The sequence below is a fragment of the Festucalex cinctus genome, chromosome 11 (assembly GCF_051991245.1).
Source record: "Festucalex cinctus isolate MCC-2025b chromosome 11, RoL_Fcin_1.0, whole genome shotgun sequence".
Classification (NCBI taxonomy): Eukaryota; Metazoa; Chordata; class Actinopteri; order Syngnathiformes; family Syngnathidae; genus Festucalex; species Festucalex cinctus.
Genome location: NC_135421.1, coordinates 13,667,948 through 13,695,105, shown reverse-complemented (window position 1 = coordinate 13,695,105; position 27,158 = coordinate 13,667,948). Strand labels below are relative to the sequence as shown.

The 27,158-nt window shown below is 38.3% G+C and overlaps 1 protein-coding gene and 1 long non-coding RNA gene across 5 annotated transcripts in view; one reads left to right on the top strand and one right to left on the bottom strand.

The window, feature by feature from the left end:
- Nucleotides 1-27,158, top strand: part of il1rapl1a (interleukin 1 receptor accessory protein-like 1a) — a 287,392-nt gene that overhangs the window by 61,008 nt on the left and 199,226 nt on the right. The window lies entirely within an intron of this gene.
- LOC144030991 (uncharacterized) lies at nt 20,128-24,697 on the bottom strand. Its single transcript, XR_013287402.1, has 8 exons — nt 23,964-24,697; nt 23,213-23,354; nt 23,010-23,087; nt 22,866-22,936; nt 22,700-22,751; nt 22,523-22,585; nt 21,907-22,086; nt 20,128-20,430 (listed from the first exon to the last, which is right to left on the bottom strand). It is a non-coding gene; the product is annotated as an uncharacterized LOC144030991 (long non-coding RNA).

Here is a 27,158-nt window from a genome sequence, read left to right as displayed (position 1 = left end):
GACCTAGGACACGCTGGACAGACTATAGTCTGGTTTATACTTCTGCGTTTGCTCTTGCGTTAATGACCGACGTACATCACGTGATCGATGCCAGTCATTAATGACAAGTACTGTACTGCGTCACTTGTGGCCAGGTACTGCAGCACATGTCTACAAATCTTGTACGCCGTAGATGGCGCGCCGTAACATCGCTCATGATTTGTCCGTTCGATGGCATACTCAGCTTTTTTTTTTTCTTTCTACCCCCTGGATAGTTTCTGTGAAGGCAACTGTCTTTTTAACTCATATGCTCCCAATAACGTGTAAATAAGTTTTTTTTTATGTTCTAAGTGTCCCAAAGACGTATTTATACGTTGTTGTTTTTTTTTTTTTTTTTTTTTTTTTTGTGCTAGAACATACAGAAGGCTTTGATTCAGCCTCTCAACTGCAAAGAACGGTTGCAGAAATGGTAGTTATTACACAAACGGCCAGCAGGTGGCAGCAGAGCAAAGGAGATCAACCAGGGCCATGTAGAAAAAAAAGCTCAATTACTTACAATTTTAAATAGATTTGTGAAAACTGATTAAGCTTAGCTCTCTTCTAATGCTAATTGCTGCAAAAGAGATAAAAACATACTTTTTTTTTTCCTGATGAAAAGAAGAGACTTTAATCTTTCTTTTGATAGATCCCATGCCTTTATAGCCATAAAACACAATATACTCTTGCAAAATCAGTCAAAATCCAGTAAAACAGCCGGGAGCGAACGGGACTACTTCTGTGAAAATGGCTGGGAGTGAATGAGTTAAGTGCAGTGTGTGTGACGAGGGGGAAGAAAAACGTTTGCAGCACAGAGCTGTTGTGTTTTGGCAAGTGACGACAGCAACAAATTGGCATTAAATAAGTGCCATGGCTTTGTTTCTTGTTTCTGAAACGAAAAACGACTTCATGAATTGGTCAGAATGCAGAGGAATCTCCACTCTGTGGCGTTTTAGCCAATAGTAGGTGTAGCGACACGCCGACTTGGAGTGTAACTGCAGCAGAACCTGATGTGTATTGCACACACATGAAGGCATAGCCATAGCCTGACGCAGAAGTTCAGACTGCAGGCAGGCATATCTCACTCCAATCGGATTCCTCCTCAAATCCGATTTTTAGGGCTGACTCTCCAGAATTTTTTTTATCAAGTGTCCAAATCCGATCTGGCCCTGTTCAGACTGAGCCACATTATTGACTCATCTCACAGGTTGCTGTAGCAACGACGTCGAACGGAGGCAGGCAAAAATCTCTCGGCTAGTCTCTCGGTAGCCTGGGAACGCCTTGGGATCCCGCCGGAGGAGCTAGACGAAATGGCTGTAGACAAGGAAGTTGCTGCCTCCGCGACCCGACCCCGGTAGAAAATGGATGGATGGATGGTCATTGTATGTTTCCATGTGTTTGGAATGATCCAGTCAGAATGGCTTAAATATTGTACTTGTATTGTCACAAATGAGGATTAGGCAAATGTTGTTGTTGTTGTTGTTGTTGTTGCTGTGTGCGCGTTGCTTTCTTTCTGTCAAAGTCCCAGTGGTTCCTTTTCGAATGCTAATGACAAATTTGCCACAGAGGCTTCCTCCTTCTTCTCCATAGAGGATCTGTGAGAAACAACATTTTCTCTTCCAATGGCCTCATCACAAATTTTCACGACCCCCCTTGACCTCAGAGACCCTGTCATGTGTTTTTTCTTTAACCATTAAAACCTTCAACCATCACAAGAAAGAACTAAAGTTCTACCATCCCTTTTTCCTTCTTTCACTGTCTATTCATCTGAATAGCTTTTGTTTTTTTTGTTTTATTATTCAATTGAATTTTAAAAAAGCTTCCAAATGTGTCACTGTCTTGTTGGGTGCTGTTGATACTCTTGAGGGCTTTCAACAGTGAGTTCAAAAGGAGACATTCGTAATGTTTTTCCCTTCTTGTGGTGCTCACCTTATGTTGTGAGGCATTGTTAAATGGCTGTCGGTTGGAGTTGGATCAAATATGAATGTGTCTTGTAATGTCGTATCATACCCTTGTGTTTTTTTTTCTCTTAATAAATCAAAACAGTGAAATGACAGTAGGGAAGATTGGGTCCTCACTAGGACTATGTATGAATAGGTGGTGACTCGAATCGAGATGCAAATTGGCCGTTGAAATGAATGCGGAATCAGGATTTTTAGTTTTGAGAGAGAATGAATCAGCATTTTGTCATGTGGACAAGAATGTTTGAATGGGAACGGGTGTGATGTTTGTAGTTTGTATATATGTGATATCTGGCTAATGACCATTATATTACACTGTTAAGCATTTGTTCTGTAAAGCCCATCTAGGCAGTGTATCAACAACACATTTGTCCTTACTTTCTTATTGTGCTGTTGCTCTAGCTGGTACAACAGAGATGACATGGAAGGACGACACTGATGGATTTAAAACTTTACCAAAGTGAAAAAAAAAAATCATACCCTGGGTTCTGCCGTTGGCCAGTGCAAGGGATCCAAGTAAGCTATTTTCAACTAAAAAGGGGAGAAAAAAAAAACTGTAAGTTGACGCTGCTCCGTTCAGTGCGTCGGCAACGTCTTGGTACACTCTGTTTTCAAATAAGTGAATATGAAGCATGGTGAAGTGCGTTGGACAACGTATGGTGTATTGTATGGTAGGGATGTCACGATAAGGGCAATATCGTGATCGTCATGTTCACAATATTTAAAAGGAACACTTCTGTTAAAAAAAGTCAGGTTGATTTCTATTTGTGCAGTTCTAGCACCCTCTAGTGGTTAGTTTATTAGTGAAATTACATTTTCATTAGGGATGTTTTGACCTTCTATGTTTAAAATCTATGCTAATTGTCAGATGTAAGGGAACCTAATTTGCTTGTGAAACGATCAATGTGTGCTTGCATTAGCAAGTAAGTGCCTCAATATTGTTATTAGAGATTGTAGGTGGTTTATATGCATTGCTGTTATGTACAAAAGTACAATACTGTGCTTTTTTTTTAGCATGAGCTCTCTTTTTTACAATATTGTGACCTTTTTTAAATATCGCCAACCCCCCCACAATATCGTGATAATATCGTATCGTGATGTTTGGATATTTTACATCCCTAGTGTATGGTACATACCATGGAGATTTTTCTTCAAATTCAATTCATTCATTTTTCTACGAAATTGTTGGTGAAATATGACAATAATATTGTGAGTGACCCACCAGTAGCTCTTAGTCAGTGACTGTTCTTGTCACAAGTCATCATCTCTCAAATTTACTGATTAATAAAGAACAACACAATTTATGGCCGCTGTACATCTCTAGAAATGACATTGTTACATATTTCCATGTCATGGGAGTAAATGATGTCAGAAAGCACAATGCAAGCTTGCGTTCTGCCCTCCCAGGCTGATGAAAAGTAAACGGCGTGAACACACAGACAAGGCGGCGATGAGCGCTGAGTACACAGTCGCTCCGTTCACTCACCAAACGTAGCCGTGTTTGAGGGTCAACGGTCGGCTTTCTATAAACACGGAGGGAGTGTGTCCTCTCTCGGGGCCAATTGTGAACTATCGACGGCCAAGTCTGTCTGGTTTCCTGATTTGATAAGCGATGTCTGAAAACGATACCTCAATCGCATTACACTCAGCCCAGCAAAAACGCACCAATTACATTAATGTTGTCGGTAATGCTGATTCCGTCACAATGAATGGTCACGTTTAGAAAGACGTTTTAAGAATCACCAGACTCAACACGTTTCTGGAATCATGTAATAATATCTTGAAAACTGATTCAGTGCCCAGAAAAAAAAAAAAAAAGATTTGTAATATCCAGCAAAACCTTATCTATAGGGCTTGTCCTCACTAGGGTTATAACGGAACTGGACTCCGTCAATTGGTCATAATGTTTGCTGTACTCACTATCAGTCTAGACTCTAAACACCAAAATATTATGGTTTCTTCGACCAAAACAGTTTTTTTCTTGGCCATTGGTACAAGCCTATAATTGCTATTCTCTTGAAGTGGTGGGACAGCACATCAATATCTTGAAAATGAATGTGAAATCTTGGCGTCAAGGAATGTTGACAGAGTTGAGGAGCTTCTTTTTTGACAGAAGTTATGCTTAGCCACTTTCTTCAATTCAACCGTTTTTTGGTTACGTGCCAATTACTGACTGAGTTGAGACAATATTGTCAAATTAATTCACCTGCTATACCCACCCTTTCTTTTTGCAGTGTTGCATTCTACTACCATCCATCCATCCATTTCCTTAACCGCTTGCTCCTCACAAGGGTCACAGGGGTGCTGGAGCCTATCCCAGCTGGCTTCGGGCAGTCGGCGGGGTACACCCTGAACTGGTTGCCAGCCAATTGTAGCATTCTACTACCTGCTTCATGAAAATCAAATAATTGTCACCACAACAACAACAACAACAACAACAAAGAAGAAGTTCTTACTCTCTCCTTGGTAGAAGTAATTGGAAAATATATATATATATATATATACATATGTATATATATATATATATATATATATATATATATATATATATATATATATATATATATATATAGTGGAAGACTAGTGGTCACCTTTTTGTTACGCTTCTTGGAAAAACCACGTTGCAGTTTTTACATGAAGACATCATTGAAAGGAAGCTTTCATAACATGCTTTTATTTCTTTGAAAATGACCTATTTGGGGCTGCAAGGGCTTCCGTGCTGCACACTAGTTGACTGTGATTTATGGCTTTGTGGTAAAAAGATGCAATGTACAGTAGATATACAGTGTGGAATGTTGTCACCTTATTAAGCTCAGGCTTAAGCTAGCTGGCTAAACAGAAACAGACCAATTAATGCCGCTTTTCCGCTGTATTGTACACACCTCGATTCATCGTTAAAAAAGAAGTACAGCTGGAAACTAAGAAAGAAACTCATGCTATACTTAATGCATCATTGAAAAATAAAGTTCCAAAACAGTCTAGAACCTTTCCTAGCTAACTTTGGGAAAGAAGCGGTGTGCCTCCTGGACTGGTCACCACCAAATAGCAGTGCCATAACAAATGAGAAAAGAAACATTATGCAATATAGAGCAAAAAGATGATTAAAATGATCAAAACATGATACATAAAAATTGCTGTTGTTTTTCAGCCAGTTTTTCAAAAAAGTAGTCATCATGAGCAGTCAGTGGCTTGTGCTCTTAATTATTAGATAGGTGACTTGAGATAGATTAGACCTTCTTCTGCATCCATGTTATATTGTAAAAGAAAATTGCATTTATTATTTGCAGCACAGTTTGGGAATATTTGCTCAAATGTTGCTTCCATCAAATTGATTGATTACAAAAAAAAATATCTATCTGTATATATATATATATATATATATATATATATATATATATATATATATATATATATATATATATATATATATATATATATAACAATGCTAACACTTTTGTTTGAAGAGCCCTCATAACTTTGCTAACCCCTAATTAGCCCACTTGTGATCGAACCCTCCCTTTCTGTATGCCCCTCCCTCCTGTATGCCCCTCCCTCCTGTTGCTCCTCCTCAGTGGTAATGGAAGCAGACAGCCAAATGAGCTGTATTATTTTGAAGTGGCTCCTTTCCACTACTGCAGCTTGTGTATTTAGATGGATGTTTTATTGAAACCACAAGGTTCTTTTTAATGCATATTGAATGTTTCATGCTTAAATTGTCAGCTAAGCTCCGTTGGAACAATAAGACACAGAAAGCCCTGGAGCTTAAGCACATTCTCAATTTCTCCTTTGAATGAGGGAGGAGGGGGGAGTTTTTATTTTGAAGGGGCCAGTCATGACCGTAATTGACTTTGCTTCATCCTTTCATCCTTTTTTTTTTTTGCTGCTTCTTGGCTGTCCGCAAGGCTTACGGTTTGGAGTCTTTGCTTGACAGTTTGTGCTGGTTTAAATGCAGTTCATCTTATTCCTTGCCCGCCTGTTGACATCCACTTGACTCCATCACTCTCAACAACAGAAGAGGACATCGAACCTTAAAAGGCCTTTAATTTATATATATCTATATATATGTATGCCGCGGTTTTGAGGCGCCTCTGTTATGTACTGTATGTTACATGTGTCATGTCCCTCCTGCTCCTTTTCTCACGTATCTACTTTAACATCCACTCGATCCCACCACCTCAACCAGCAGCTCACAGGTCTCCCTGCGGTGCCGAGTTGGCATGACGGACGGAGCGAGGCACAGCTGCTTCAGAGAACGGGCAGGTTTCGGGCAGTGGTCCAGGCTTGCCAGCAGCTGGATTAGCTGTGCTCCCATTAGCATCTGAACTCCTGTAATGTGACAATATGACAGGGATTATGTTCCTTTAGGGCATGTGGCAAGGAAGACGCTGTGTGTGTTAGTGTGTGTGCAGGCGTGAAAAAAAATGTTGGGAAGCGAGCAGGTAGAAAGCTATAGAGGAGCTACTCTAAGATTATTGGATGCTGAGTTGAGGAAATGGGACGAAACTGCAGAGTGGACAAAAAAGAGAGTTTGTGAGGGAAGACGGGTTACTGTACTGTGTGTATAACAAGGGAAAAACAAAGTTGAATTGCTTCAGGAGAAAGTTGACAACATAGTCTCGGCAGCCAATTCATAATATGTTCTATGTGCCCCCACTAGTCTAAACAAAGCATTCTGATTATTTAGTTTGTGGAATATGAATTAAACAGCAAAATCCTCCTGTTTTTATCCATCTCAGGGGGCGACCATTTTGCCATTTGCTGTCGACTGAAAGTGACATCACAGTTGCTCAGGTAGCCAACAATCAAGGCTCACCACAAGGGTCACCATGTGACGTTCCAAAGCTGAGCCATGATTGGTCGTTACCTGAGACCATAGGGACTGCAATGTCATTGTTAGTCGACAGCAAGTGGCAAAATGGCCGCCCCTGAGATGGATAAAAAGAGATGGATTTTGCTACTGCATTCGAGGATGGTCGGAAGTCGGACTTTTCTGAGTTCAAACCAGGAAGTGTGTACGGGAACGCCCCTTTGAACTCGGAAATTCCGCCTGTCAAGTCGGAGGGAAAAAAAAAAAGGACCCCAAATTCACCGACGGACTACAAGTGACGTCACTCTACAATGGTTTCCCCTTTGGAAACACAGACCATGAATGGTAAAACACAATTTACTTGAGTACAATTTACTCGTCCGTAGAACCTTCTTTTTTTTATTAATTTCCTACAGTAATCAAACAATTTTAAACTTATTTAAAGTTGTGTTGTTGTTACCTCCAGCAACGGACGTGCACCTAGCAGGTCGGCTCGTCATCAGGCGCGTCACTTGAATTAGCACCACTCTGCAGTGTCAGCAATGAACGTCCGTGCGGAAACACAAAATATTGGTTCTGGCTCTTTCTGGTCGTGCAAATATGTTTTTTAAATTATTGTGTAAAGTATTTTGATGTTAGCATTGACTTTACAGTGAAATGCGACTTAAGTCAAAATTCGGGTTACATCGCCAGCCTAAACGAACTCCAACGTAACTCGAGGACTCCCTGTGTCTATTTTATAAAACTATTTTAAATTAAATGATTGTTCATGTTTTTTGTATAATATATACAGGTAATCCTAAACTTACGAACACAATGGGTTCCGAGAGGTGTAAATCAAAATTGCAAGTCGAATTACAGTGTTCCCTCGTTTTCCGCTGGGGTTAGGTTCCAAAAAATACCCGCAATAAATGAAATCCGCGAAGTAGTTAGCTTTATGTTTTACAACTCTTATAAATGTTTTAAGGCTCTAAAATCCCCGACCGCACAATTTATACACTTTTCTCATTGAGGCATTTACATGTTCTCACATTTCTCTCTTGTTCAAACATTGACAATGTTCAAACCTTCATAAATTTTCTAAAATGGGTATATTACTGTAAAAAAAATATGCAAAATTGCACTTTAAAAAAAATCCGCGATACAGCGAGACCGCGAAAAGTGAACCGCGTTATAGCGAGGGAAGACTGTACATAAAATTTTGTTTAAAACTAAAATAAAAACATCCAAAACATTTTTTAAAAAATGAAACAAATACAATTACATACAGTATATACTTTCTATACAATGCATACATTAAATAAAAAAATACATAAAATTACATCATCCATCCATTCATTATCCGAACCACTTTTCCTTACAGTAAATTTCATTTTTTCTCAGTACAATGCAAAATAAAGAAAATAAACATTAGTTGTTGAGTTCATGTAAGGCTGCTGAAGTGGAAAGCATTTTTTGGTCTAATGTTCTCAGGAACGTTTTCATGTGATTGGCGCATATGATGAGTCAAGATGGCGACCGCCGAGTCAGATTCAAGTGATTTTGAAGCTGAAGCGATATTGTATGTTTTGTTACTATGCAGATAAATAAGACTGAGGGCTGCTTCTAATGAATGTCCTCCAGGAAATGTACTCGTAGTGTGGCGCCAATATTGGGTGCATGAGTGCGTTTGCCGTGGCCACTGGCCGTGGCTCCAGTGCCGTGCATCGCCGGACAGAGAGGTAGTTGAACTGCGCAAATAGTGCGGTGCTGCTCGGTGGGGTTTTGGCAGAGAGGGGAACTACAATACAGTACTGTACCATAATGTATGATGTGCACTTAAAAATATTAACTTGGGAATGAAATATGGCATTTATGGACATCAGTCAGCCTTTGTTCGTAAGTCGGATGTTCGTCACTAGACGACTACCTGTACACATTTTTAATCAAATTTTTATTTGTATTTTTTTTAATTGCATTGTTAAACCCTGGGCAGCACTGTCTTTTACATGGGTGCACACAACAATGCTCAGGTTTGGACAATGGATTTTTTAAATCAAATTTCAGTTGGAACGCGCCCATTTAATTAACATGAGGCTGCATCTGCCACGTTGCCTCTCCGAAAGCTCATTGTGTTCAAAGCAGAGACTTTCACTTTTTGGCAGAATCTTTTGACAGCAGCTCACTGTCTTATCTCCTTTTTCAGACCTAAACCAAATTCAATTTTCTACCTGTGAGTTTATAAGCTCCTTCAAAACAAGCTAGTGAGTGTCCCAAGGCTTTTTTTCCCCTCCCACCACTACTTTTTACTTTTCCCCATTCATCTACATTTGTCCTTGAACGCCTTTGTGCGGCAGTTCCGCCGCACTCGTCTTGTTTAAACGAAGTCACGGCGACCGCGGTGTCGAGAGCCAATACCCTCCGCCCACCGACGCCCCCCTCCGCTCCCCCCTGCTGAAATAGCGAGGAGGGCAGCCAGAGGGTGCACAGAGAGGAGAGGATTGTTTGATGATGACGGCCAGTGTGTGGATATGGATATGCCGGATGATGGATGAGCTCCAGGGCGGAAAGCTCGGCGACTTCCCGGAGTGTTATGTGTTTTTATGGAGACATGGCCGCGGGAAGATTCAGTGTTCCAACAGTAATAATTTTTTTTTTCGTGATGGTGCTTTGGATGGACGGCGAGGGGGGGAAAAAAAAATCTCAGAAAGTGACGTCAGCCCTAATGCTGGTTTTAATCGCTTGTTTAGACAAGGAAAATCTTATTGATGCACTCCTCAGTCAGTCTTCATTATGCTGCAGGGCCATGTTTCCTTTTTGCCCTTAGTCATCTGCGAATAAAATTTGGCTAAAATACATTGTCCTTATGATAACAAATAGGACCTAGCTAGTGAGTGCCTTTCTAGCCTGGAGCTATTGCTAGCAGCTAACGTTTTAGCTGTAGATTCTGCAGCACTCCGTTTTCTTACTCCCCCTATAGTCTCCTGTTGGATAAATTGTGTCTCCTTAATTGTATCATTTAAAGTAAAAAAAAAAATTAAAAAATCCATATCAAACTGTAAATGTGATAGCAGATAGCATGAAGGGTTAGCCAGTACACTGTACAGATACATGATACTAGTGGCTAGTGCTAATTTTTAGTGTTGTTCCGATACCGTTTTTTGGCTCCCGATACCGATACCCAGCTTTGCAGTATCGGCCGATACCGATACCATACCGATACTTAAGTTTTTTTTTCCTCAACATGAAAAAGCTGTCCTGCCATTGGTTCAGAGCATTTAAGGGCCAATAGGATATCTTAGATCGGCATGCAGTGACATGTCACATACCAGTGAATGTCGTGCACCAGCAAGACGCAAGATGCTGCATCCAAAATCCTATATTAGCGTTGGAATTAATGGTATCGGCATGTTACTTGTGAGTAGTCACCGATACCGATACCACTGTTTTAATGCAGTATCGGCACCTCTGCCGATACCAGTATCGGTATCGGAACAACACTACTAATTTTATGCTGTTTTTCTGCCTTAGCTCTGTCTGCTGCTACGTATATTAAGCTCCACAGTCTCTATTTCACTACAGGAGTCCACTTCCGTGCTGCCCTTATTCCCTTATTGGGTTAAAGATGTTTTCATGCTAGGCCAACCACCACTTGCTGAGAACTATACAGAAAACCTTCGTTCTCTGCTGTTGTTGTTTGTGTGTTATCATGGATTTAGCTATGGATACTGTAGCATTGTATTCCAGTCTACCATCTCCGTTCCGCTTCAGTGGTCTTGGTGCTTAGTCTCATGCTGGATCAAATTTGTTCAAAGACAAAAATGCAAAGATCGAAATTTCCCATCTTTTAGCAGGTTGTTCTTCTGCAAAAAAAAAAAAAAAAGCTCGTCAATTAAACTAACTGTGGAGTCAGGTTAATAGTCAGCATCAACTTGCTTCCGTCCAACATATGTGCACGCAAAAGTGAATTATGCTCAACGGCGATAGCGAGCGAGGATTTTGAAGAGGAAGATGGAGCCGGGCCGACCCCGGGCTCACACCAACTCTCCAACATCCTCTGTCTTGAAGAGAACCCATCACCGGTGACCCCTCAAATGAGACCCCTGCTTGTGGTTACCATGGAAACCAAATCTGCTACAGGCCTCCACTTTCCTTCTTAAGTGGCTCAAATGGACTTTGCACTTCAAATGGCCCATGAAAGTAGACATGTGTATGCACACCATTGGAACTAGCAAGGTTTCACTCAATGTGTTTCAAGTACAATTTAACTGATAGTCAAAACTTAAATCCATCATTTTAAAACAAACATGGACTTCTAATTAGTGTTGTTCCGATACCGATACTGGTATCGGCAGAGGTGCCGATACTGCAGTAAAACAGTGGTATCGGTATCGGTGACTACTCACAAGTAACATGCCGATACCATTAATTCCAACGCTAATATAGGATTTTGGATGCCGCATCTTGCGTCTTGCTGGTGCACGACATTCACTGGTATGTGACATGTTCACTGCATGCCGATCTAAGATATCCTATTGGCCCTTGAATGCTCTGAACCAATGGCAGGACAGCTTTTTCATGTTGAGGAAAAAAAAAACTTAAGTATCGGTATGGTATCGGTATCGGCCGATACTGCAAAGCTGGGTATCGTATCGGTATCGGGAGCCAAAAAACAGTATCGGAACAACACTAACTAATCAGCATTTTAAGAATTTCAACAAGGGTTAACATGATAAACTTTGTTTATCAAAGATTGTTGTGTAAAGATGGCAAAGAACTAAAACCCCCTTTCGCAATGCCTTCCCAGCAGATTGGTGCAACAACAGTAGACCTCAGAGGAATGGGAAATTCTCATGTCCGTTTTACTTCTTCACGTAGCTGTTGTGGCTTTTCACATTCGTGTGATTGACCGTTAACACTTGCTTTTAACACAAAGGAAAGTTGACAGCAATTTTTTGGAGGTGATTTCCTGCTATTCCCTCTATTCCACCTGCTCCATAATCTTATAGTCGTTAATGTATTTTTATGCTCTCGGGCATTGGTCTCAAACTCGCAGCCCGGGGGCCATTTTCACCCCACAGGATAATATTTTGCAGCCCCTACTTGACATCAAAGTTTAATGTTAGTGTGGCCCCCAACTTTCGTGTCATATCATTGCGTTTTGTGTGTTTTAATTACTTATGGGCTTCCATAGCTCAGGCTCACGACGGCTTTCGGCAAAACATAATTCTTAAGTGACACTAAGTCGAAGGAAACAATATCTTGTCACCCAGTCAGTCATATCTGTTACAAAACCTGCCATGAAGAGAAAGGTTGGTGACGAGAACAGCCAATTTCATGAAAAACAGGACATACGATTACGATGGGGCATTTCAACATGACTTGAATGCAATGTCAAAATATAAAATGAGGGTTAAGGAACAGAATCAGAAATGGAACTCCTGGTGTCTTGTATACAATAACTAATGAAAAAGGATCAACATTAAACAAAGTTTCTCTTTCAGTCTTTGATATTTAGCAGCCAAAATTTAACAGGAACCAATTTTGAGATAAAGGGACAATGTTATGCAACTTTGAGGAAATAGTTGAGGGAAGGATCTTTTCTTTTCACCCATTGAATGATGTCATTTTTAGAAATACATGGCCAAGTGTTGTCATATTTATCCAGATCTTTATTTTCAGCCCCCCCCACCCCCAAAACATTTGCTGTGATTCCTCTGCATCCATGGTTAGCAACCATATACCCTTTGCCAGTGACATAATGTATAAGAAATGAACATATTGCAACAACAAATGAAAATTGACGCATTGAGCTAATTCCTGCTGCTGATCACTGTCATGCCTTTGCTTTGAGTAATTAAAAAAAAACACACAAAAAAAAAAACAGCGCTAATGAAATAGAGATCGACCATTGGCAGCTCAATGGGTATGAAAGCATCGGCGTATCTCTGGGGCCAACTCGTGCTTCTAATCCTTTTAAGACACTTGTTGAAAACAGTTTGTATATGATGACATACATACAGCCAATATAGTCTGTAATAATGAATATTTGTTTGGCAGTTGCATTTTATTTGTTCATAGATTTATGAAGTCCCCTGCAGGACAAGGAAAGAGGTTTCCCACCCCTGGCTTAAAATGTTATCACCAATAGGTTTCACCCTTGCTTGAAAGTCTGGATGTGGTCCTAGTATCACTTAAGCGGAAAGACACTTAATCCCTACCAGTTCCACATAGATGAATTTCCTTTGTAAGGTGTCCATCTTAGTTTTCCTTCCTCCAGTCCGCATTATTGATCACTCGCTTGGATGCCCTCCGGTGTTTTCGCAGACGCCTTCCATACATTGTGTCTGCAAATGGGAAGTAAAACAGAGACAATTTAATGCCTTGCATTTGATTCTTTGGTGGTGTAATTCATGCAACATAAACAGCACAGATTGTTTCCCCTCAGGGATTAATATAAATCCAAAAGAGTGAAGGAAAAGAAATAAAAGTGGTCAGATGCGTCAGAACAATGAACGATTACAGCGGAACTTAATCGAGGGATTAACTCTGCATGTGTGCTTTTTCTTTGGCTTTATTGTGTCGCTTATTGCAAAAGAGAGAGCAGCCTCGACAAGGGCTGTGAGGAGAAGGAGAAGAATACAGGGAGTCTGCGGACTCGATTTTGGCAAATTTCATAGGGAATTCAGATAGACCTTGTGGTTTGCAGGTCAAGATGAGATATTTTTATGGATAGTAATTTATTTATTCATTTTGTATTACTCTAATTACAATAACAGGTTTGCAAGTTACAGAAACAGAAAAGCAAATTGTTTTTTTTTCTTCCCTTCAAGATTACATGCTAGCGATGACAGCTGCAAAGCTAACAGGTCAAGAAGAAATTATATTACAGCAGAACGAGATTTGATTAATGTGTCCTTTTGTGATAGTATGATTTGCAAGGCTGTATTGGTGTTACACACTTCAATATGACTCTCTATATTAAAATATGTAATGTGAAAAATAGAAGAAAAGCTTTACCTTTGGACAACCCACTTTCAGATCAATTAGCTTGATGTCATTTCTGCTGAGTCATGATACACAACTTCAGAGCATAACTACTATTGCAATATGTCAACAAAAGCTGATTTTATTTGTTATATTTAATATGTAAGGTGGTCATTAAGATAGAGGGACAAGCAACAAAAAGCAATTCAAGGAGGTGCTCAAGAGCTATTTGGCTATATAACATTTAGGGAATCGATTTTACTTGAACTACAGTTGCGTTTTGTCCAAGGAGAACTACAATTGACCTTATAAGTGCATGTGCTGTATTTTATTTGTGCATGGATTATGGCAGAAAGAAGAAAATTTCCTCTAATTCTAGAATGAGGCTATAGAAAATGGATGGATTGATGAATTGTTGTAATGCATTGGTGATGAATTCAGCCTGAAAATTATTAAGTATTGATAACATATTAACAACAAATGCAGGCCAAATATTAGTCAAAAATGAATACAGTTTTGCTCCATAAACAGGAACTTGGATGCCTGAGCGAGCACCAGTTTGAGAGTTCATCCATCCATGTATCCATCCATCCCTCCCTCCAACCATGCCCGTTCTGACCCGTGCCCAGAGCAAAGCCTGCGGGGGTCTCTCTCCCGCGCCTTCGGCCGGCCTGGCTACTTCCCTGTGGGAAGAGAGCGCCATGTCGTCGGCAGAGCCGCATTTGGACACAATGCTCCATTATATCAATAATAGATAGGGAGGATGAGGGAGGATGACCAAATTGGATGGGACAGGTCGCTCAACAAGAGATGACAAGTAGCAATGAGGGGGAAACGTGCGTGTGCGTGCGTGAGTCGGGGGTGGGGATGCAACAAGAAGAGGCGCACATGAGGATGACAAGTGAGCAAGCGAATGTGTTACACAGTGAGCGCTGTTGACTCGGTGCGTTTCTGGCACCATTTAGGGTGACCCAGTTTCCACCCAGCTCCATACATTTTACATCATCCCCGAGGAAACTGGCTGTCTTGCAGAGCCGCCATAGGAAGCTCCGGCAGGTCACAATGCAGCGCTCCAAACATACACGCTGAATCATGCACGGATATTCGGGATGGGAGGCGGTTTTTGTGGCTTAACGCCGCAGCCATTTCGATGATTACCTTTTCCTCCACCACCCCCACTACCACTGCCACCATCCATTGATCCAGCTAGAAGGTAATTGGCTCAATCAAGAGAATTAAAAGCCTTGGTAAAATGAAATAATTCAGCTTGAAAAGAGGACAGGGGGAGGGGAATGGCCGATATTAACGCTTTGCACGGGGAAATGAACACTGCCAGCAAAAGGGAGGGAATGGAATTAAAATAGGAATATTAGCATATGAATGAGGAGAGAAGTGTATGCAGAGTGTACTGACGCTAACGTCACAATGACAGGTGAAGCTTTTGGAACACACTTTGAATTCCCAATAAACACTTGACCATGTTTCATTTGCCGTGCCCTTTGCTTTCTAATTGAAAAATACACTCACAATGCACTCCACAGCTACTCTCTTTGTGTCCTCTTCAGCGCTTTTGCTTAGATGTTGTGTGTGAATAGCGCTCGTGATTCCATTATGTACACAAGGCTAGGCAGGGATTTCCGAACTTTTTATTGGTTCATCAGAGAAAAATGCCATAATGTCGATAATCATTCAGTCTGCCTTTTGCTCATAGGCTACAGCTTCCCATGACCCTGAGCAGGATAAGCGATATAAAAAAATGAATGGGTGGATGGATTTGTTTGGCATGTGCTCTACTTTGGAATCAAAATGTCATTTTTGATCTGAAAACGTCAGGGTTAAAAAAACAGTCAGCTGAACGCAAATTAAGCTCTGATAAAGTATGATGCCCTGCGATTGGCTGGCAACCAGTTAAGGGTGTACATGTGTAAAGCCAAACACCATTAGTTTGAATAAGAGATCATCCTGTGACACCTGTGCCTTTTAATACCTGCATTAATGGGATGAGATTTATAAATACATCCATATAACAACTTCATACTTATATATGTCTATATTTCAGATACATTGTTTCTGCAATCCTTTTTTTTGTTTTTTCTAGTCCCAAAAAGAGAGTGCACATAATCCATGTCGGAGGGATCATATTTTGCTACTCACAAACTGTTTAATAAATTACTGCCCAAAGCCATCTGAGATAGGCGCCACCACCCCCCGTGACCCTTGTGAGGAATAAGCGGTCAAGAAAATGGATGGATGGATAAAGTATGATGGCACGTACTTGCTAGCACAACACAAAAAATAAAAATAATTTTTTTTTAACTATAGTTGTTTGTAATTGTTTCATTTTAACTAGAAAATTTAGCTGATCGACACTTTCTGTCAATTCTCAGATTTTTCAGGAAACAAAAACAAAAAAAAAAAGCAAATTTGTGTCATGCGGAGATGATTTAGGAAAAAAATAAAATAATAAAAGAATATTTTTTGCAAAAAAAATGCGAGCCAATTATTTTAAGCATAATACCTTCTGCTTTATAGGCAAGGCAAGTCAAAGCAGACTTTATTTATAAAGCACATTTTATACACAGAGCAACTCAATGTGCTTCACACAAACAAAAGCACCTGAAATCATTTAAAAAACACACATACATTGACAACAATAAACTTACAAAAAATAAATAAATAAAAGTAAAGTAACTACGGAAAAGGATTGGGGCCAGTGAAGAGAAGAAAAAAAGGTTGGCAGGATTCTGACTTTAATCTCAATCCCAATTCTTAGCTCTACATCACAAAGTCAGAATTCTGAAATTAAAGTCAAACCATAACCAATAAAACTATGTATTTAAAATTACTTTAAAAAATAAGAATAAAATAACATTTATACTCAGGACTGACTGCACTGCTATTGGTATCTTATTCCACCGTTGTACTGCATAACAGAAATACTGCTTCACCATGTTTACTTTGAACTCTGGGCTCTATATTGTTATTATCATTAATGTTGTCATCATCATTCATCCATTGTTTTTAACACTTATCCTCATCAGCCAGTTTGCAGTGATGCTCTGCTAATGCTACCTCAGCTAACACTACATTGGATCAAGATGTTGATTTAGGTACACTCTAGTCGTACTTCCATTTTACAGACATGTGGAGATGCAACTGTGGGGAAAAAAACATTCAGAACACTGTAAAGTTTTTGGTGATCTGGGTATTTTCATAATTACTAACCAGCTGATCAACAACCTATTGCTGCATTGATACCAGTGGTGGACAATAGCATCCTCACAAATGGAAAACAACATATTCCCACACCAAAACTAAGTGCAATTAGAGTCAGAGCAGTATGGGTGCACCGTGTGTGTGCGTGCATGCGTGTGTTTGTTCAATGTATGATTTGGATTTGGGTAGCAGCAGTTGCCTCATAAGAATCGCAGATGAGCCAACCTAACGCCGGCGTTAGTTCGCCTCAGGCCCAATGAGGCGAGATGTGCGCAGTACAGGCAGAAATAACAGCGACGAGTGAGCGATGTAATCCGAAGAGGTCGCGCTGTGGCAGATCATTGTATACATTTCAACTGCTGCATTTTTATACATTTATATATATTTTTTTATAAAAAAAATTAAGCAAGAACAGTGTAGGCAGCTGTTGTGTGTGTGTGGGTGAGTGGGTGAAGTGTTCCGACATGATCCCAGCTTTTAGTGGTAAAACAACAACAAAATGGCACATTTATTTATTCAGGGAGGAAGTCAGGGTATTGTGCGAGGCTATGAAATTGCTTAGCTATTAGGGATGAACTACTTCATTGCAAATGAATGCTTTATAGGTATAATTACAGTGGTGCCTTGAGATATGAGTTCAAGTATTTTTTTTTACGTGACATAACTCAAAACACTTCTCAAAGAGAACTGCTTATTGTGAAATAAATTGAGTAGAGTTCACTGCGCTAACATCTTGAGTTTTTGCTTGCAAGTCAAAGAAAAAAATCAGCCCAGCGATGGCTTGTATCTCCAAAAGCTCGTGAATCATTTAAAACCATGGGTGCTACATCCATTTATGACACATTGACTGTCCTATCTGCACCTTCATGGGCTCATACCAGCCCACTGCAGTCTGTTCTGTATTTTTTCACATTTTTTCACTTGGGCACAGTGCTGCATATTATGCCAGGGAAAGGCTATATTTTCCCATAAAGAGGTTAGGGGCAAGGGGTTGAGGTTAGGGAATTCTTTTTCATAACACCCATCCATCCACCCATTCATTTTCTTCCATTTATCCGGATGTGCGGGTCGCGGGGTGCAGCAGTCTAAGCAGGGGAGTGCAGACGTCTCTTTCCCCTGCTTCCGCCACCAAGGTCCATGCTGTGCTGAAATGACACAAACGCGCTATATTTTGCCATCATTTCAAAGAGGTTAGACATAAAAGGGTGGTATCAGGGAGATTTTATATATATATATATATATATATATATATATATATATATATATGTTAGTGCTGTCAAAGTTAAAGTGTTAACTAATTAATTAATCACAAAAAAATATCGCATTAATCATTGTATTACCACAGATTAATCACACTATTAATTTTGACCACAGATGATCCTTCTTAGCCAACAGCGGATGGTTACGTGAAAGGTAGCTGTTGGAGTTTGAGCAATAAACATAACTACATGCATGAAAGTAAAGCATTTAATAAATGTTTACATATGCCGTAGGTCATTTTTTTCTCCATTTTAAATTATGAAAATAATTAATTGATTAGAAAAAGCAGGATGAGCGTGTGCAGTGGATATACATTTTTGAAGATGTCCTCATAGCATTAAATGTCAACAAAATTAACACATAACAGGTGCACTCCAAATTTAGCGGGCAAAATATGTTGGGAAAAAAAAGCCTTTTAATCAAAATTTGAAAATGTGATTAATCTGATTATCGTTTGACAGCTCTAATATATATATATATATATATATATATATATATATATATATATATATATATATATATATATATATATATATGAAATACATCCATCCCTCCGACTGTCCAATTTCTTGGACTTCTAACAACAAGGAGCACTGTGTCAAGAACCTCCAAGCGTGTTTTAGGTACCGCCATCTCTACAGATGACTTGATGAGACTGAATGAATGAATGAATGAATGAATGAATGAATGAATGGTCCAAGCATCTAGGGGTAAGCAATTTTTTGAGGTGCCAGGGTTATTTGCAAATTTAATTGAGCATGACTACCCGGTACATATTTTCCTTAGAAATCACCCAGCATCATGACCTGATTGAATGCAGACGCTTTCAATTTTTAGCAGGAACTAAGAAGTTTAAGATGAATTTTCCTTTTTATCGCCAAATTTTAGTAAACAAACCGAGCCACTAAAACTCACGTTTGTGGTCAGGAAATCAATAAATAATCATGTGCAAATCATCATATCAAATATTTAGATGAGAATGATTATTATAGATCAGTGTTTAGTCATTTGGGTTGAAGACCCAGATAGCAAAATGTGGTTGAATCAACGTTGAAATATAGTTCGGCTTAAGTGTTGAATCTACGTTGAGATCTAAAGTTTAAATTATACAGAAAGCGCAAGGTTGATAAAATGTTGAGTCAACGTTTGCTTTCCAACCATATATCACTCAATATCAATGTCGTTTCAACCATAATCTAAATGAGAATCTACATGCATCTTTGGTTGATTTTACATTGAATTCTAACGTTTAAATTAAACAGAAAGCGCAGGGTTGATAAAATGTTGAGTCAACGTTTGCTTTTCAACCATAAATCACACAATATCAATGTCGTTTCAACCATCATCTAAATCAGAATCTACATGTATCTTTGGTTGATTTTACATTGAATTCTAACATTTAAATTATACAGAAAGTGCAAGGTTGATAAAATGTTGAGTCAACGTTTGCTTTGTAACCATATATCACACAATATCAATGTCGTTTCAACTATCATCTAAATCAGAACCTACATGCATTTTTATAGTGAATTAATGTGAGGAATAAATGTTTTAAGTTAATCATCATTTACATTGGAATTTACATCTAAATGTACATTATTATTATTACTATTATCATGCACATTAATATAGAACAATTTTTTTAAACTAACAAAAAATATTGGGTTAGTCCACTAGAAAAAAAAAAGTTACCGTATGTTTTTCACCTAGTGTTTCTGCAGATGTCTTACAACTTACTTGGATGTATTATTAGCTTGTTGATTTCCTTAACCATACTTCCCCATATGTATGAAAATCTTAGGACAGAAAATATGTTTAATATTCAAACATTTATTAGAAATCAAAACACAGTACTTTGTAACTGAATTCTGGGGAGAATGGAGGCAAAGAAAATAACACCCGTTTGGCTTCTGCCTCAAATAATGTTTGTTTTTATTGTATTATTCTTTTTCTTGACAAAGGAATGAAATAAACATGAAATGAACTGTAGGAACATCAGTGTATAAAGCGGTAACCATTTCACTTTGACTGTACGTCAGTCCATAAAAAGACACACTAAATTTTGACTTGCGTTCGCAGTTGCGTCCAAGGCACTAGCATTGCTTGGGATGCCACCGTTACACTCATGAGCAAAACGCAGCCAATGCTTGACAGTAACACCAAAGTCCTGCTGAGTCAGTGTACGGTCAAGCTGTCGAGCAGCAACTGAAAGACAAGATTACAAAAGAGAAGAGAGTTAGTATCCAATACAATTTATTGTTTTAGAAAAAAAGCTGTTCTGTTGTTACATTAACTATCAGTAAGTATTAAGTAACACTTTTTTGTTGAATTTGACAATGTTGGTAAATACATGCGATGTCAATATAAAAACCACTGTAGATTTATTTTAGTTAACTCATTCACTCCCAAAGACGTATTTATACGTTTTTTTAGGTTTTTGTTTGCTAGAGTTTTTGTATGAAGGCTTTGATGCAGTTTCTGACCTGAAGTGGAAGCTTAAAGCGATGGTAGTTATTACAAAAAAAAGTTTCATTCATGAAACAGATGAAGCACACTTTTTTTTTTTTTTTTGTAATAACTACTATCGCTTTAAGCTTCCACTTCAGGTCAGAAACTGCATCAAAGCCTTCATACAAAAACTCTAGCAAACAAAAACCTAAAAAACGTATACGTTTTTGGGAGTGAATGAGTTAATTAGGACAATTACAGAATGTTGAATGTGCAATGTAACTAGCTACTAGCATGAAAGTGTGTCGTGTATAGTTAGGTACATTGTTTATTTTATTTTCTAGTTTTACTACGACTTAAAGAGGGTAATGGTCAGAGGCCATTGTTCAAATTAATAGCACAAAAGGAAAATGAAGTCTGGTTATTTGGAACGTCGTTAACTCGCTGTCTAGCTGGTGAAATTTAGAAGCTTCGGAGCGAGGACAGCATAAAGATGAAAAGGTAAGGGGAGTAGCGGTGAAGAAAAAAAAAATACTGATTTTTACTGAGCTAAAGAAAATAATGTTGACATAATTTATTAGAAATGATTGACTTGTTTTGATAGCCACTGCTGTTGCAGGCAAACCTCGTGTTCCAATAAAATATTTTGCAAATATATCGAGTTGCGTATGCCTAAGCCAGGTCATGCTGCACCTCCACAAATAATGGTGCGACTAAATCCTGTGCTGTGCGAGCAACCAAAAATGTTACTCGCACCAGTGCTAGTAGTGGAAAAGTTAGTGTAGAGCCCTGGCCTGATGGAGTCCATCTTGACTGCAATATATTAATGAAAAGACAAAGATACATATACTAATTGCTGTTTTTGTGAAGTATCAATGATGTTTTTTTTTTTTTTTTCATTGATTTCGGAATTGACCATTCTCTAATTAATAGATAAATAATGTCTATGTGGAGCCGCACTTTTAAAATGTGTCTTTTCTTAGTGTTTTTTTTTTAAAGCTTTTTCTGGGAATTTTCAGTCATTCAAAAATATTTTTGGACAATTCAAAACAATTTTTCAGTTATACAAAAATGTTTTCGGAGAGTCAAACCCTTATTACGAGGTTTCGGGTATTGGAAGGATTCTGACTCCATACCCCAGGTGGAGTGATTTTACACAACAAAAGAAAGCAGCTCAGAACATTCTGCTCAACTCTGTCTTGTAATAAGTAGTTTACATAGGCGATAACTCACCAAACATACAGTCTTGCATCACTGTCTCCTTGAATGCCTTCTTGCCAACGCAACACTTGTCTTGCTTCCCTGCCCAGTTGTATTCATTTAACAGCCCAGGGCATTTGTCATCACAGTTGCCATCATCCGTCTGATTAGGTTGTCCGAATTGGTGCCTTCAACGACAGCCAGGTGATTAATCTATGAGAGACGACATTATTATTATTATTAATTTAATTTTTGCACTCAACTTTTGTTGATAGAATTCTCCCGATGCCTGAAGATTTTACTTTTAAGTAAATTACATAACCTTTACTAAATTTTGCAATATTCATATACATCACCCCCTCTCCACCCCCCAGATGACTAACTAAATAACTAAATGACTAAAACTGAAAATAAAAATAATACATTTGTATTTCATTTTTGAATTGTATATTTTTCATCCGTTTTTACTTTCACTTTTAGTAATTTATTTATTTATTTATTTAGTCATTTATTTATTTTGAATTTTGGCAGTTTTGGTCCTCCATAATTATGCCTTACAAATTGGTAAAAAAAATTAAAATAAAATAAAAAAAGTGTGCTAAGATTTATGATGATTTGGTTCTACAACAGTGACCTTTGAAAAACTTACCAACTACGAATACAGTATTTCCCTTTCTTCCGGTTGGTCCCCAAGCACCGCAAAAAGGGTTGCCTGAAACAAACAGAAGACCCTGTTCAACATTTTTTTTCACAATGTGATTGTGTTCTTTCATAATCATAGTAGTTATTATTACTCACAACTTAAATTAACAATGGGTCTAGGTACCTGTTGTAGAGCTGTAATTGTGTTTGTAGTCTTGAAAAAGTGAGTTGTGCACCTAAACAATATCAACAACACAGCATGTAAGTTTCAAACTTACTGTACAAGTCAGCAATGTGTTACCGCAATAATATCATCACAATCATGTAGTACAGTGCGCAGAATCATTTACCTGTCTTGCGCTACTCCTCAGAATGGATTTTGTGGACAGAACATTTTGAAGAAACACTCAGAGCCTGAAACCTGAGCACAACCGATATTCTATTAATTATTATGTTATCTTATATTATGAATTCTGAAAACATACCAACATTACCTTAAAAAAATTTGCACTTTGCCCTCTTCCTCCTTATAGGTAAGACAGACCTCTGCATGTTCTCCTTCCCCATTAAACCTGTGCCAAGTTATATTCTCTGTCACTAATTTCAACATTTGGATGTGGTGAAAGGTAGTTCACCTAAGCTTTCTTCAGATTCTTAGAAATTAATATTTTGAGTGTTTGTTCACTTGTTTACTTACCAAAGAGGTTCACCAAGCTCTGGCCAAGGTACAACATGCCTTCTTAGTTTGAATAAGTAGTAAATTACTAATTAGCCATCTGGTTTCGAAGACGCTGGCACCACCTGTACGCCATGTGACTCGTCAAAACAGCACAAGTAACCTGTACATCAACAGACAACAAATGATATTAAAAGCAACAAAGTACAACATTTACACCTTTGTTTTATTACAGTGTGAAAAAAATGTGTTCATTATAGGCTCAATAATTAGTAATTACTAAAAAAATACTTTTACTTCCCTCAACAAATAAATATCCTGAAGCATGATTCGACTAGATTTCGTGATGAATTAAGTTATATACAGAAGTTAAACAAATTACAGATAAACCTTACATTACTATACAAGTGGACTTAATTTACTTTAAAAACTAAACCTAAAAGAAAACGCTATTCAATGTTCTATCTTCAACTGTTAAACCAGCCTGTTAAAAACGACTGAAAAAAGATACATTCTTCATGTAAACGCTCCTGTAGCGCTTCAGTGTAGTTCGTTAGCCTACTAGCATATCAGCAACATAGCACACAGATAGGCTTGTCGTAACTCTCATTGTTAAGAGGCCGTCGGAATTAGCAACTTAGCTTCAACGTTTAGGATCATTCGAAACAATTTCTTCACTAAAACCACCTCTAAAGACCAATATGCTTAGCGACCCAACTGACAATGGACATGGTGATACATATTTGTTTTATTTAATGTAACTTTTACCGACCTGAAACACAGAACGTCGACGTTTGGATTCCCGCTCTTAGCACGGCTGTCGGCAATTTGAAATTCTTCTTCTTCTACGCTGTGTATGACTGTGTGTGTCAGTCTGGTTAGTAGCATGTCCCGCCATCTAGTGGCGTACTGTGGAACAGCGATCCAATAACGTTAGAAAGTACAGTAGATATTTAAATCAACTCGATGAAATTAAAATTGTATGAGATATATAATAGATTTTTAAAACATAACCTGGGAAATGTGTGTAACGCATAAGTCATTCCTCTTTTGTATTTTTTTTAATATAATATTATGCACACAATGTACATATCACACAGCACTATAAAAAATACATAATTCAAGCTCTGCATATTTTACAATACAAGCTGAATATTATCCCAGAACAATGTAATATTTGGTGCTAGTGATAATTTGGTACCTTTTTATATGATTATACTCGCAGAGTTGCGTCTCAATAAAATAGCTTCATTACAATATTGCCCCCTAAAAGCTTTACCTCTGAATCAGATTTCCACTAAATGTAAATAATTATCTCTTTCATATGAATATTCATAGTTGTTTTTATTTTAGAATTGTTAGACTTAAAGTTTATGCGTTGCAGGTTGAAACAAAACTGGTCAGATAAAATGAGATTTTCTCTGATCAGCCAGTGAGTGCACCTAACTAAATATTATGGCATTGAAACTATTAACGGGAAAATTTAGATAACCACGCACGCACGCACACACCAATGTCTGTGAAGTCAATTCAGTAGTTGTGTCAATATGAAGCCATAAAATATCAAATGTAAAACATAGGAAAATTAAATACTTACCCTTGAATCGCTACAAAGAAATGGTGAACGCACGTTCGAAGAACTTCTCTCTGGAAGCTTCATGATAGTTCGTTCACAGAATTCACACACAAACTTTGATTGTTTGACCAGAAACATATTGAAATGTCTGTGTGATGATGTATTAAAATTCTTCTTAACATCTGTTATGCAAATAAGTATGTGTAAAAAAATGTGTGTAGAAAAAATAAATAAATCTGAAACTGCATTTAAGAGTGGGACAAGACTGGCAATACATATGTGGCCCAGAGTTGTAAATTGATAGCTGGGCCAGATGCGTCACACAGCAACTGGCCCACATCCTGTTTGCCAGAGTCAAGCCAGTGCCACCTTTGCTGCTCCTGGGCCATGTTCGGCCCACATGCCTTATGCCAGTGTCGACTGAATGCCACCTGTGCCGGACTTATGCCGGATGTGGGCACATATTTTTGATGACTGGGCTGAAATGCACAAACTAGAAACTCTAACGTGTACAGTTTATTTGGTGGAAATGCCAGGTGTTTCGAGTACATTCAAATAATTTACAAGTTTTGCAAATACAGTGTTCCCTCGTTTTCCGCTGGGGTTAGGTACCAAAAAATACCCGCAATAAATGAAATCCGCAAAGTAGTTAGCTTTATGTTTTATATTTATTATAAATGTTTAAAGACTCTAACACCCCCCACCCATCAACCTGTCCCCAAAATACTTCCCCTCCCCCTCTCCTAGTCAATTTCTCAGCTGAAGGGAAAAAAAAAACAAGAAGGGCAAACATAGATTCAACGTTAATTAAACATTGACCTTTCAAACGTTTTAATTCAACCAAAATACAACGTTGATTCAATGTTATCTTTTAAACACAAACTTCAATGTTAACATAATGCTGTTGAATCAATGTTGATTGACCAATCAATCTTCAACCGTAACCAAAAATCATCCATTTTAACCCTAATTCAACGTTGAATAAACATCTTTTGCTATCTGGGGATGTTCTCCTTTCTGTTTTTTTTTTTTTTTTAACCATTATATAAACGGAAATATTTGAGTAACTCCTGAAATGTTAGCATTTTATCAACTATCATTAGACATAGTAGCTACCTGAAGACAGGGCAAGGTGTAAAATCCTCATGGACATGCCTTTGCACTTTACCTGGTCAGGTTGCTACCCTGCTGGATGTTAGCATACCAAGTGTTTGTATATTAGCATTTTATCCATTCTCATTTAGGGAAAGCACTTTGATACTCCTTATCAGTTGTCCTGAATGCTTTTTCTGCTCAGGTTGCTATTTTGCTATTTGTTAGCACACCAAAAGTACTAGCAAGTTAGCATCTCCCCAACCCCTGCCAATTCTCATTAAATTTATAGGGAAAGATGGAAAATTCAGCATCAGCTCTCTAGCATTCACATGCATTCGCTACAGAAATTGCCGTCTCTTGTTTTCATTTTTTGCATTTAGGGAAGCTTTGGCATAAACCTTCCATCGGGTGCTCTGTATCGGATGCCCATTTCCTCCCAAATTCCTCAGCATAACTATTATTTGTACAGTGGATCATTGCTATTCCCTGGGGATCAGAACACAGATCACAATGAATATCAAATTTCCGTGAATAATTTACACTCCGCTAAAAGTAATAATGGATGCCTAGCGCTTTGATATTTACATTAGCACGCAGTGGCAACATGAACTGGCGGTCATACTGTACTAGGCTTCCACTGAGATGTCGTTACAAATTCCACTAGTTTGTGTCCTACTTCTGCAAAACTGTCATAAAGCAAAACAGCCACAGCAGACATGAGTGCCACCATTTTATCTTGCCTCTATCGTAACTGTCAATCACAAGTGTAATATGGCTTCTGTTAGATTTCTGCTTTCTGATGGGAGGGGAGCTAGAAATCTCTTGTGTTGTCGGAATGTCCATCTTCTGCCTTCCTGCCTTGGTTGAGCGGACTAACAGTTTGATGGCTTTTTGGGCATGTTTACGGCTAACAGTGACAGTTTGTTGTTTGAAAACCAACAGTAAAATACAATTAATAGCATACACTCTCTGTAGACTGTTTTGCCACAAAAAATAAAAATATATTAGACTTTATTTTTTTTGTATTTTTTTTTAACTCATTAGCTCCCAAAAACGTATAAATACGCCATATTTTAAATGTTTTAAGTGTCCCAAAGACGTATTTCTATGTTTTTTTTGTTGTTATTTTTTTTATAGAGTATAGAGAAGGCTTTGATGCAGTCTATCTACTGCAGAAAATGGTTGAGTGGCAGCAGAGTATAAGAGATCAACCAGGCCATGTTAAAACAAGCTGATTTCCCCACAGTTCTAAGCAGAATTATGAATAATGATGAAACTTAGCTATGTTCTATTGCT